Genomic DNA, 14,147 nt, shown 5'->3' with positions numbered 1-14,147 from the left:
TCTTGCCAACCAGGGATTCTTAGCTTAGGGTCAATGAGCCTTAAGATTTCATGAAGTGTTTAAGGAAGCTCATAAACGCCCAGAAATGTGTGGTAAAGTTTTTGTGTCTGTATATTTGGAAATTTTTTTTTTCTGGGGAGAGAAGAGATACTTTTCATCAATTCTCAAGATTTAACCATGTTGTTGAATGTCTCAGTATTTCATTCCTTTTTATTGCTGAATAATATTCCATTACAGCTGAACTTTGAACTGTGTGGGCCCACTCATATGCAGGTATTTGTCAAGAGTAAAGACTATAGTACTACACAGTCCATGGTGGGTTGAATCTGTGGATGCAGAGGAACAGTGGTAATGAAGGGCCAACTGTAAGCAATACACGGATTGACCTCATGTTGTTCAGGTCAACTGTATGGATAGATCACATTATGTTCATTCATTCATCAGTTGAACATTTGGGTTATTTCCACGTTTTAGCACTCATATATAATACTATGAATATTTGTGTCTTAGTATTTCTGTAAACATTTATTGGCGATTCTTTTGGAGAATTGCTGAGTCAAATGATAACTCTATGCTTAACTTTCTAAGGATTTGCCAAACTGTTTTCCAAAGGTGCTACACTATTTTACATACCCACTAGCAATGTACAAGAGTTCCCATTTCTATACATCTGTGCCAATATTTGTTATTTCCTTTCTTTTTTTCTTTAACTATAGCCATCTTAGTGGGTGTGAAGTGATATTTTATGGTGGTTTTGATAGACATGTCCCTGATGAATAATGATGTTGAGCATCTTTTCATGTGCTATTGGCCATTTGCATATCTTATTCGGGAAAAAAAAGGTTTATTTAGATTGTTTGTCCATTTTTAGTAAGCTTTTTTGATTTAATAGTATTCATATATCCTGAGTAAAAGACCCTTGTCAGAAATGTGATATGAAATTATTTTCTCCCGCTCTGTGGGTTGTCTTTTCACTTTCTTAATGATGTCCTTTGAAGCACAAAAGTTTTTAATTTTTAGGAAATCCAATTTATCTATTTTTCAATTGTTTATGCTTTACCTGTCATATTTTACACTTGATCTTAACCAAAAGGCTGAGAAGTGATTTAGCTGCATATTTTAAAAACCATTACCTAATCCAAGGTCATGAAGATTCACACCTATTGTTTTTCCAAGAATTTTATAGTTTTTGCTCTTACACTTGAGTCTGTGCCCTGTTTTAAATGTATTTGTATGTATATGTCGCAAGGTAGGAATACACCCTCTGGAATACTAATGCAATAAACTATGAGACAGTTGAAGCCGATACCCAAATGATCTACATTATTATACATAAAATCTCTTCTAACCAAAGGTTTAGTATAATAACTTTCAGTTTTACATAAGAGAAAATGGAAAATATGTATATTGTAATTTTTAAGTGTTTAAAAATTTTTTAAATTACCCTAAATGACATGTACATAGTACAGCTACAGAGGGAGTGTCATATTATTAGCATTTCATTCAATCTGAGCTAATCACCTTTCAGATCACATAATCTCAAGCAGCTCACAGAGTATTCACAGCGGAGAGACTACAAAATAATGGCAAAGAAAGAAAGCAATCCCTTAAGAAACAACTAGAAATGGGTATTTTGCTGACCATATTGTGGAAAGTGCATCTAAGTATCAATGAAACAAACTTTGAGCAATTACAAATGTCAAAAGCTTAATTATTTTGTAAATAGTAACTTAATCTCAATTCAAGAAAATAGTATCCTAGCACAAATCAAAGCAGGACACTCAAAGCATCAGCAAAATAAGCAACTCCCAAAGAGAATTCAAGACTGAACTTCAATAGAGATAATCATAGTTATAACTGGATAGGTACCTACTCAGAGCAAACTCTCTCTAGACTGTTACAGTCCTGATTCCAGTTTTAATATTAGGCAAACCAGGTAAACAGCCTCACAAAAGATAGTTATCTGTAAAGAGGGGTGAAGGCACCCATCTGTGTATGCAAAACGATCTATTAGAATGACAGAAAAAAAAAAACGTTGGGATCTCTATTAACACTTTCAATTTAAAGAATGAGAAAAACCAATATTTACTGGTACTTAGCTATTAATATGATTTCATACTGATGTCCTCACTCAGTCTATATCAGATTACGTAATTCAGATAAGTTCATGTCATGTGGGATTTCTCTCCCAAAGAAAGAGTAGAAGTTCCACAATGGAGAGTTTGACATAGTGGTCCCACTCATCCTTTTGCTTTCAACAGAGAGTATCGTTATTTCAGTGGACGGGTAACCAAGAAGGAGATTTGTGTATTGTGTATTGTGTATATTATCCAGTTTGTGTATTGTGTATTGTGTATATTATCCAGTTGTAAGTAAACTAATCCTCATTAAATGGGTACAAAACTACAGACTATTTTTGTAAAACATCATGGATTGGTAATATGGGGAAGAGGTAGAACTGAATAAAGAATGGCAGACTAAAACTTCTTCTAATCTCTAGTACCAGCTCCTCATCAGCCACATTGAGAGATAAATAATGATAATCGAATCAAACCAGACAAGAAGCTGCCCAAAATGTTGAAATTATCTAGAAGGCTTTTGAAATGTGAATTCGTATATTATTTACAATGAACATTTTTATAGAGTGTTTGTGACTTTAACAATGAGTGAGAAAGCAATCAGTTTCCAAAATAACTTCATGTTATGAAGAGAACGTTTTGGAGAACAAAAATTTTGGGAAATCTCTCTCCTGATGTGCAGTTACTGCGAAAATGTGTGCATATCAATATGTTAAAAGAAAAGTTTATGTCTGTACACTTTCATTCAAAGAAATGGTTTTAGATATTTACGCCATTTGTTCAAAATCTAGATTTTGTTTGCAAGAATAAATTATTGACTCCCGGGAGAAATTAGAATTTATAAAATGAATTCAGTCTAGGAATCTTTGCATAATTAGTGAAAGCAGTTTAAAAGTGAATATCACGTTGTGTCAGCTGCAGCCAATGAATTATTTCTTCCTTTTCTTTACACGTGTTTTTAAATTTTTTTCGAGCTTTATTGAGATATAATTGGCATATATTATTGTGTAAGTTTAAGGTGTACAACATGATGATTTCATACATGTATATATTGCAAAATGATTACCACAATAGGGTTAGTTAACAGCTCCATCACCTCACATAATTACCACTTTGTGTATGTATGTGTATGATGAAAACATTTAAATCTATTCTCTTAGAGACTTTCAAACAGATAATACAGTATTATTAACTATAGTCACCATGCTGTAGTTTAGACTGCCAGAACTTATTCATTTTAAAACTGGAAGTTTGTACACTATTTCTTCCATTTAAATGTCCTACTTCTATGACAGCCATTAAAACAAAGAATGAAACTGAATTCAAAACCTGACTCTTAAATCACTTTAAATGATATTTAAACGAAGATTTTCAAAAATAATAAAGCATATTAAAATATAGCATATTCTCTGCAATGTTATTAAAAATAATGTTGGATGAAAACAAAAAAGGATGTTTGTGTTAATAATAAAAATGAATGAAATTATTTTAAAATGTTATTACTCTATATTATTCTTTTAAATTTCTATTATGAAATTATATATATTGTACTTTAGTAAGTAATTTATTATTAAACAATTTTAGATATACTAAGAGTATTCTCAAAATTGCTCATTAGTGTGTGTTATCAAAATTTTGGGAATCACTGCCACAGAGAATGTTGCACAACATAGGTTTATTATTTTCTGAATATGCTTTATGGTGCACAATCATCTAATAAAATGGAAATAGCCCAGCACTGAGTGACCTAGATTCTAATCCAATTTAAAAAGTTGTAAAATCCCAGGCAAGTCAACTCACCTCTCAGGAACATTTTTGCCCATCTGTAAAATCAAATGGTTGGAATGGCTGATTTCTAATGGCCCATCTAGCCCTAAAATTCTGGTTTCAAGATGTTCTTCGTATGAGACTATGAATTTACAGCTATGTATTATTTGATCATAATTACATAATAATTTATCATAGGCTTTAATGATGACAAAGGACAAACAAAAAAGCAAAAATTAATTTTCAGAAAATGAATAAAAATTCATATTAAATACCAGCTCTCAAGAGTATAATCAATCGGATTGATCATTTTACAAGCACTGTTTCCTGCCAAATGTTAGACACAGTGTTTTGCTTTTGGAGGGATGCAAAGATTAACACAATGTTATCTCTCTCAATTACATTCTACATAATACTTCGTAAATAAGTAATAGCAGCACTGATAGAAAGCTTTTATCATTGCTTAATTCTCAGTTTACAATTGTGCTTTCTTTTCTTTTAAGTAGAGTTACATCCTAACATGCAAAAGGAAGGAAATAAAGCAACCTATATTGATGACCCCAAATAAAATGCATTAGAGGGAGTTCTTGTTTCTGGGTAAAATGTAAAAGAAGTTTTCATATATTATTGATCTAGGCTTTGTTTTAAATTTTTCTCATATATATATACATATATATACACACACACACACACACATATATATATATATATATATATATATATATACACTCCCAAATCCTACTTTTGGTCACAAAGAACTAAATGTGTTGTTCTTTTGGCACTTTAATGTTTGCAGTCTTTCTACAGAGGGTGATCAAAGTAAGTAGACAGGTCTACAAAAGTGTCACTCCATCATAAAAGATAATGTGCCTAATTTACTATAGTTCATTATTTGTAAACTTACTCTAAAGGAAATATTTACCCCAAAATGTGCATGCTTCTGAGATGGTTTCAGGGAAAACATCTTGTAGATATGATTGAAAGACATAGTTAATCTGATATACAATAATATTTTAAGGAAAAAAAATGACTCCCTAATTCATTAGAATTATTTTATTCACTCATCAATTCAACAGATATTATCTAACACTCACTCTACATTGTACATTGTTGTAAACTTGGGGCATGTATTATGAACAAGACAAAACTCCTATCCTCCAAGAGTTTCCATTCTCAAGAGAGAAATAAAGTTATTTAGCAAACAAATAGTATAATTCTTAATAGTGATAAGTGCTCTAAGGAAAAATATAGCTAGTTTTTAAGAGGTAGAGTGGCTATAATATAATGAGAAAGGTAGGATTCTGATGAGGTGTTTGGAAGATTAGTTTTGGAAGAGATTGGAGAAGTTTGGAATTTCAGATGTTGTAGAATTTCAGATGATATAAAAATCTATGGTCTGACCATGTAATGAGTAGAAGCATATAGCTTACATGGATTGGAATGGAATAGCAAACTCTGAAGGCATCAGCTGGGCCAGCAACAGGAATATTGAACCAGGGGAAGGGATGAAAAGAGAGATTAAGGCAAGTCGCCAAAATTCTTAATATACATGGGGGAGTAATTGATGTTAGAAAAGAGCCATGTTTAAAAGTAGGAGAGATAACCGGACTCCATTAGCCTAGAATAATGAATGGGTTTTTACAGAGAGATGGAAGAATGATAACCTCTATAATTACTCAAAAAATATTTAAAGAATGTTTAATTGATCTAAAAAAATATAGTAAATCTAAAAAGACATGGGCATGTAGAAGAATGAGCAGCATTTAGTTTAAATGACTGTATCGACCAAGTGTCTTCAATGCACAAAGGAAATTAAGTCAACTAGGAGAAAGAATGTGAGAAGCATTCTGTGAAGAGGTAAAACATGTATGGGAGCAATAGAAAGAGTTGCGTGAAAAATTAGAAATGGAAGAATGAACCTTGGATAGAGGAAAGCAAATAAGAATTTAAGTTCTGAAGGGGATAAGTAATCAGAGGGACTTATGTCCATAAATGACAGGAATGTAAATGAGTAAAGAGATACAAAAATATAAAGTCAATTCAAATTACTAGACACTAGCAAATATATATAATATAAAATGTAATACATATCAGACATATGTAATGATATGTATACATTTTTTTTCATAAGATGTTTAAGAGGCTTCATTTATTCATTCACTCATTATTTCAAGAAAAATTTTTTGAGCATCTACTTACTAGTCAAAAGCATAATCAGTTAAAGTCTGCTGAACACAGAAACATTTGATAACTTCAGGTTTCAAGACAACTGTGCTAAAACAATGAAGTAAGCATACACGGTAAAATAATAAAATAATTTGAGTTTCTTCCCTTCTCTGGTCTGGTTCCCTTTATTGATACCTGATTTAGTGGTTGAAAAGGATTGAAGGGTGTGCATGTATTCACAGAAATCTAACTATTACAACTTTCACTAAGTCCTTAAGTTTAGAATCTTACGCTTGTGGTAACACAAGCAGAACTGGCATATGAACATGTATTGTTAACCAGTTCATTAACTATACAATCATTTTCCCATTTTTTCTATCATCTTTTACGAGTTCAGTGAGAAAGAACTCTTTCTAAATGTCTAAATGATATACAAGTATAAATGATTATCCCATAGTCCAGATGAGTCATCCTGTGGCTAAAACTTTTTAACATGGTATCTTTTACTTCCTGAGGAATTTATTACTTAGCAAAAGAGTCCATTACCAAGAAATTTCTAGGTAAGTATTTATAGTTAATGTGTTTTAGTAGTAGCAATCCTTTCCCCATCTCCAGTTATTAAGTTAAAACACATGACGCGCTAAACTACAAGTGAAAATCAGTTTGGAGCACTCTTAGAGGAACAGACAGATTCTTACCACCAATCCACCTCCCTAAAAATGCTATGAAAATGATCAGGATAAAATCTGATTTATACTGAGTAAGAAAAGACAACGAGGAAATGCAGAAAACCAATCAAACAACAGAAAAGATAAAATTGGTCATTTGGTCATTTCAGTCAAACAACACACATTGTCAGTAAAACTGGCTAATGGACTCCTTTTTTTGGAGTGAATTAGTTTATCTTTTCAGTCACTGTGACCAGAGTATCATTAACAATTTAAACACATATTTATGCTAAAATTGTCTATACAATATCGGTGATTGATAGTACAATGACTCCAAAATTCCAGAAATTTAATATTTCTTATGGGGGGGGGAGAGAGAGAGAAACAGACTGTTTACCACAAGTGTTTGCCTTGCACATAATCCAGGTAAATAGCTTAAAACTAGTTTAGTAACAAAAGAAAATTTTTATTTTATTTTATTTTCTACCACTCAGTTTTCACTGAAAAAGCTTCCTAAGACACTCTTTCAATAAGTATCTAAGTAATATATGAACTCTTCAAGTCAACACCATCATGCAGGCTATACAGGCTTTAGGGTCATAAAGGAAATTTTACATCTTAAAAGAATGCACTGGTAATTAAATAAACATCTATGCTACAGGCAGGAACAAAGACAGCAAAATGGGAGAAAGACATTTCCTGAGATCACTCCCTCCTCTCTGAGCAGTTTCCACCACTCTGTTAGCAAATATATCATTCTTTTGTTAGCTGCCAATAAATTCTTGGTCTTCCTCCTTGCTTGTTTTTCCACCCTTTAATTCTACCTGCAGGGCTGCGTTTGTTTTTTCCTGACAGCATTTGAGATTTCTAAGCTACCACAGGGGTGCCAGCCCGTACTGTGCACAGTAAGTGAAGAAGAAACAATCTGGCTGTTGTTTTAACACTTTGCAAATAGCAACTTGTTTCTTCTGCTTGATTTTTGCCCCTGGACATCCAACAGAGGAATAATCAATCCACGAATAAAAGACAGGTTTCCCTTTCATCTTCCCCACCAGTAAATTTGGCAATTTCAGATGGATATTTACAATTCAAAGAAAAGTTTTGTTTTTTAATCATGCATCGGTATTCTTTTACACAATAAGAAAGTCTGTTACTGTAAGGTCGGATCTTAACAAACGGCACTGCGAAACAGAGGAAAGCTTCAAGTGAGCTTTATTAGGGAGCGCTCCCGGGCGAGGTTCACTGGTCCGAGAGAAAGGGGCCAGAGAAGTCGCCACCATCCTGCTTCAACACATCATCCCCCGATTTGGTCTATCGGTCTCCATTCAGTCGGATAACGGACCCGCCTTTGTCTCTCAGGTGGTTCAACAGGTATCAGAAGCTCTCCAGGTCACCTGGAAACTCCACATCCCCTACCACCCCCAATCATCTGGTAAGGTTGAACGCGCCAATGGGATCTTAAAAGACCACCTTACCAAACTGTCCCTTGAGGTCCGTGTCTCATGGCCCGACCTGCTTCCTCTAGCCCTAACCCAAACCGACCTTTTCACCTTTTTGTGGATGAACGGGCCGGAATAGCCACTGGACTCCTTGCCCAGCCTGTAGGGCCTTCCTACCGCCCCGTGGCTTACCTCTCCAAACAGCTAGACCCAACCATTCGGAGATGGCAACCGTGCCTTCGGGCCCTAGCAGCGGCAGCCGGAACTGACCAAACACTCAAACTGACTCTGGCCCACCCACTAACCCTGTTTTCCTCCCACCGGCTGGTCGACCTCCTAGGCCGCAAGTTTCTCTCCCTTCTGGGCCCCTCCCGCATCCAGGAGTTCCACCTACTATTCATTGAAAATCCAGCTATTTCTCTTGATCTCTCCCCTTGCCTGAACCCGGCTTCCCTCCTGCCTATCTCTGGCACGGGGGGTTTTCCATCCCATTCCTGCCCTCATGTCATAGAAGCCTTCAAACCACCAAGAGAGGGACTCTTTGACACCCCTCTTTCAAATCCGAACCGCACTCTCTTTGTGGACGGTACTTCGATACTCGGTCCTGACGGGCGCCGACGGGCAGCCTACGCGGTGGTAACTATCTCAACTATTATCGAGGCTAACAGCCTCCCAGAAGGAACGACCTCTCAAAAGGCTGAGCTAATCGCACTTACACGAGTCCTTAACCTTTCCAAAGACCAAAGGGTTAACGTCTACACAGACTCTAAATATGCCTTTCTCATTGCACACAGCCACTCAGCGCTACGGAGGGAATGCGGATTTCTGACCACTAAGGGATTCCCAGTGGTCAACGCTTCCCTCATTGCAAAACTCCTGGAGGCCCTCCAGCTTCCTAAAGAAGTAGCAATTATCCATTGCAGGGGTCATCAACTCCCATCCAACCCAATAGCACAAGGTAACTCGAAGGCCGATTCCGTGGCCCGAGAGCTTACAAAAGGGGATCCTCCAGCTCCACTCCTATTTTTTACCAGTCCTACCCAACCCACATATACCCCGCATGAGGAAGCTACCTTACTATCAAAATGGGGACACAAAGACAACAAAGGATGGATTTTTATAGACAACAAAATTGCCCTACCTCTGGTGCAAGCAGCCAGCCTCCTATCAGACATCCATAAATCCTTACACATTGGTCCAAAAGCAATGTTCCGTTTTTTGGACCCCCTCTTTCATCTGCCAGGACTTAGAGAGGCCATCTCAAAGACTCACATGGCCTGCCAAACCTGCGCATCCGTCTCCCCACAAGGAGGCCTACGGCCCCGAATTCCTACACACCAGATGGGTGCCAGGCCTTGGTAAAAGTCCAGATCCCCATCTCTAACATAGAAGGTGTTCACCTGGGATGGTCCACCCCCGCTGTCTGCTTCACTTACGATCAGACCCGAGACTACTGTCAATGGTGGAATGAGACCTATGGGGGATGCCCCTATCACTCATGTAACATCCATGTGGCAAAACTAGATACCAGGAGCTCTCTCCGACAATCCCACCCGCTCACCACAAATGGCAAGGGTCAATTATTCATCAGCATCAAAGATCCCTGGGACACAAGATGGGTAAAAGGGGTACAAGGAAAAATCTACCGATGGGCAACTGATGCCTACCCCGTGGGCTCTACCAGGGTCTTTCGCTCATATATCAGTTTGATTCCCAAAGTTATCCAACAGTTGAGCGAACAAGCCACTGTCATCCAGGAAACAGAACAAGCCCTAAGACACAAACTACCTCACCCCGAACACAAAGAGGATCCTTTTTCTTGGTTGACCCTCATCCGTCAAGCAGTACAGATACTCAACCACACAGGAATAGGTAACATCTCCGACTGCTTTCTATGTGCCTCGCCTGGCTGGCCACCCTTGGCTGCTGTCCCACTCGACCAGCCCTTCAATTCTACTTCCCACACCTCCCAAAACCCACCTTTTTCCCCGTTTAAAGTCCCCATATTCCTTGATTCAAAAAATCTCACCATCTGTTACAGGAGCCGCCCAAATCTAGCTGATACTGGGTTTCTTTGTAACTCATCCCTCACGGTAAGCACATCAATTGAAGCACCAACAGGCATGTTTTTGTGGTGCAATGGTTCCCTCACAAAAGAGGGAACAAAAAAAGTCTTCCTCCCCCTTCCCATGTATCCCCGTTACTCTCGTCCCACAACTCACACTGTATAGCCAAGCCGAATTTTCCTCGCTAATCACGCCGCCCTTTACCCGACGAAAAAGAGCTATCTTTCTTCCTCTGCTCGCAGGCATCTCTCTCACCTCCTCCCTGGTCGCTGCAGGCCTCGCGGGGGAGCTCTAACACATAGTGTTTCAACATCCCGCGACTTAGAACATAAACTCCAGCTAGCCATTGAAGCCTCCGCCGGCTCCATCTCCTCTCTCGAGCACCAAATCACCTCCATAGCCCAAGTCCTCTCCAGAATCGAGGAGCCCTGGATCTCCTGACGGCCGACAAAGGAGGTACCTGTCTCTTCCTACAGGAGGAATGCTGCTATTACATCAATGAAACAGGACTCGTCGAAGACAACGTAAAAGCCCTCCATAGCTTAAGAAAAGAACTCCAACGCAAACACCAACAGTCCAGGCCGCCTCCCCAATTCCCGATTGGTGGCGATCCACCCTCTATACCTGGCTAACACCAGTCTTAGGCCCCTTAATTCTCATCTGTATCTTGTTCATGCTTGCTCCCTGTTTTCTTAGGTTCCTTCGCAGGCGCATGGAGGAAGTCTCTCGGGTGGCCACAAACCAAATGCTCCTCGGCCCTTACACCTTGCTTCCTACAGAACCCCCCACTGGTCTCCCCTAAGCCTCGGACCTCTGGTCGCCCGACTCCCCTTTCGACGCCCCCATTCAGCATGAAGTAGCCAGAGATCAGAACGCCGCCCCATTACACCAAAGATGTCGGGATGTAAGGCCAACTGGCCCGAGGCAGGGGAACACAATCAGATTCACAGGTTGCATCAGAACGAAATTCTCCGCACCACCCAGTTCCAGAAACTGCCCTGGAGACATTCCGGACAACCCAGTTCCAGGAACTGACCTGGGGACTTTGCACCCGGCCCAGCCTTCCCGCCTTTCGAGGGGCGGGACTAACGGTCCCCCAGGATACCCGAAAAGACCACCAAATAAGGAATACCCTGCGCCCTCCCAGATTCACCACACCCCTTTCCCTTCTTCCCCTATAAAATCTTGCCCAACCTTCTCCCGGGTGCGACTTCTCTGGCCCCTTTCTCTCGGACCAGTGAACCTCGCCCGGGAGCGCTCCTTAATAAAGCTCACTTGAAGCTTTCCTCTGTTTCGCGGTGCGTTTGTTAATATCCGACCTTACAGTTACCTTCCTCAATTTTTTTAACTGAATTTGAATAAATCACTCTTTGGAATTTATGCCAACCACAACACCTAAGAACAAGGTTTTTTTTTTTTTTTAAATGGGTCCAAATGACAAGATTCTTCATCAAATTAACTATGTTGCTAAACATTATAGCAAACTATCAAAGGACAAGAAAACCATTCTTGTTATTTTGGCGCAACAAAATTATTTATTAAAATGAGTACTTATTAAGTTTGTCTATGGAAGCAAAATTTACCACCCCAAAAATGTGTCTCTTTGGCATGAGGATTAATTTAGGCTGATTATTTTTAAGAAACAGAAAACTCAGGAATTTTTCTGTTAATTCCCTCTTAACTGCTTAAAAGGATTGAGGTAAAAGGCCTGTTCCCAGAATAGAGCTATCACCAGAGTTACCTGCCAAGAATATGGGGCTAGGTGTGGTGGCGGGCACTAGACAACAGAGTCTACTCTGTGTCCCACTGTCTCTGCATGGCCCAGCATACATTTGTTTACCAAACATTTGCTTTATTACCTCCATGTGAATTTTCTTCTTCCCTTTTGAAGTCCCAAGCCGCTACTCACAACATCCTCCTTTGCCTTTACCTGAAGGTGGTAATTAAGGTGAGGTTTTCAGACATTTTGGCAAGTTACTCAGTCTTCCTGGGTCTCTCCCATGTATACACGTAATTAAACTTTAAAAATTTTCTCCTGTTAATCTCTCATGTCAATTTAATTCTTAGATCAGCCAGAAGGACCTAACAAAGCAGAGGAAAATTTCTTCCTTGCAAACAGTTGGTGTAGTCGGCAGGATTCAGCTTTTCTCCGAGGCTGCTACAGCCAAGAGGAGATCCTGAGACAAATGACAGCAGAAAGTAAGAATTCTTACCATGTCAGTCTCCCTGATCTCTGCCTGCAGGTCCTGTTGGAAAGGAGAATGCCTGCTAAGACTCTTTTTCCTTCTTCTAAAATTAGATTAGCAGGAGAAAATATTTGTGGAACTAGTTCCTTGGACTTAGCAACTCTGGTAAATTTCATAGAGTAATTTATGGCTTAATTGATCATTTCCCTCCTGGAGATGGTCACTGTTTTTCTTTGTCTCTGTTGTGTTTTTTGTCTTGTTCTATATCCTGAGAGTTTGACTTTTATGACAAGTGAGAATATACTTTCTGGTCTCTGCCATCTGGAAGGTGCACATACGTGCATTTGGTGGTCAATTGAATAGACTGGGATCTAAGCAGCTGTAGCCAGGTGATCAGAAGTAGGTAACAAAGCGACTGGCATCTGTTTGTCTACCCATGCCAGCTCTCAGGGAGTTTGTCATAAGGGGTCCCAGTCCATAAGGGATCTTTGTCATCTCAGCCTTTGTTGCTTTGTGAGTACGCTTGTGCAACTTTGTTAAACTATTCTTGGGGATGGACTTTCTGGACCATCTGAGGGCTGCATCTTTTTGCACTCTCCTTTGGGTATGCTTCTTGTGACAATGATTAAGCCATAAAAAAGCTTATCATTTGAGTCACTATTAAGAGTCTACTCATCAATGGCCAATGAGTCCCTTAAATTGGAAAAACTTCTAAATTGGTAAATTTTTCAGAGAGCTCTCATTACAAACAGCTGATTTTCTTGGTACCTAGGAAAAGATCAGATTAAAAGGTGGATACAAAGAAACAGAATAGCTAGTCTTAAGAACTCTCTTGATTAAAAAAAAAACAGTTCAGGAAATCTCATCAAATTTGCCTCTCAGCTTCTCCTCATGGGCCTTACAGATGCTAATTAGGTTAATTAACAAAAGAATGGGAAGAGGCCAAGGGGAAACCAAGGGACTCTTCCCAACAAGTTGGAAATTTTTGAAGGGTTATTAAGAAATAAGGTAAATAAAGTAGATATTCAAAGAGGCAGAATAAAAAGGAATCAGAAAGGGAAGAATCATGGGACTCACCCCAGCAGGGTAAAAATTTTTAGATGGTTATTAAGAAATGGGATGAATAAAACAGACATTGATGGGGTTAAAACAAAAGTTTTAATACAGCACTATTGAAGGTTGGGTGGGTCAAAGGGACACCTTGCTGGTTGTCTAACACTAATGGGTCCCAAACAAATGTACTCTATTTACCCCAGTTTGGAGAAACTTAAAAATGCAGAAGGCAAAATTTACAATGAGAAACCTAACCAGCAATGGCTTGGGGCAGCAGTTAGGCTGACTAATCTAACTAAAGATTGACAAAAGAACCTGAGTCCCTTGGTTTGACCCCTCACTGGGGACCTAAGGCCTTTTACAAAAATGTAGGTAAACAGGCCTGGGGGTAGAAAGGAGAAGTTTCCAGGATTCCTTGATGCAGTAACCCCATGAGCTTTGGTACCAAAATCTATTGGTGGGGCCTGGCTACAATTAGGGTTGGTAAGATTATAAAGGTTGGAATATTTAAGCGGGTGTTATGTGAGGAGGTTATGTCAACATTGCTTTCATGCTTTATGGGAATGGATGTTCTGTCTGGCCAGTAACACTTCCCCTATCTCGTGTTGTAAGACCAAGACTTGTTGATGGGGTCCTAGTGAAGGCAACGGTTAAAAGTAGAAGAGTTGATGGAAGTGAGGTGAAAGTATTTGAACGGGCTTTATGTAATGTGGTTGCCTATTTT

The sequence above is a fragment of the Grampus griseus genome (genome assembly GCF_964374135.1).
Source record: "Grampus griseus genome assembly, chromosome: 11".
NCBI lineage: Eukaryota > Metazoa > Chordata > Mammalia > Artiodactyla > Delphinidae > Grampus > Grampus griseus.
Note: the sequence above shows the minus strand (reverse complement) of the source record.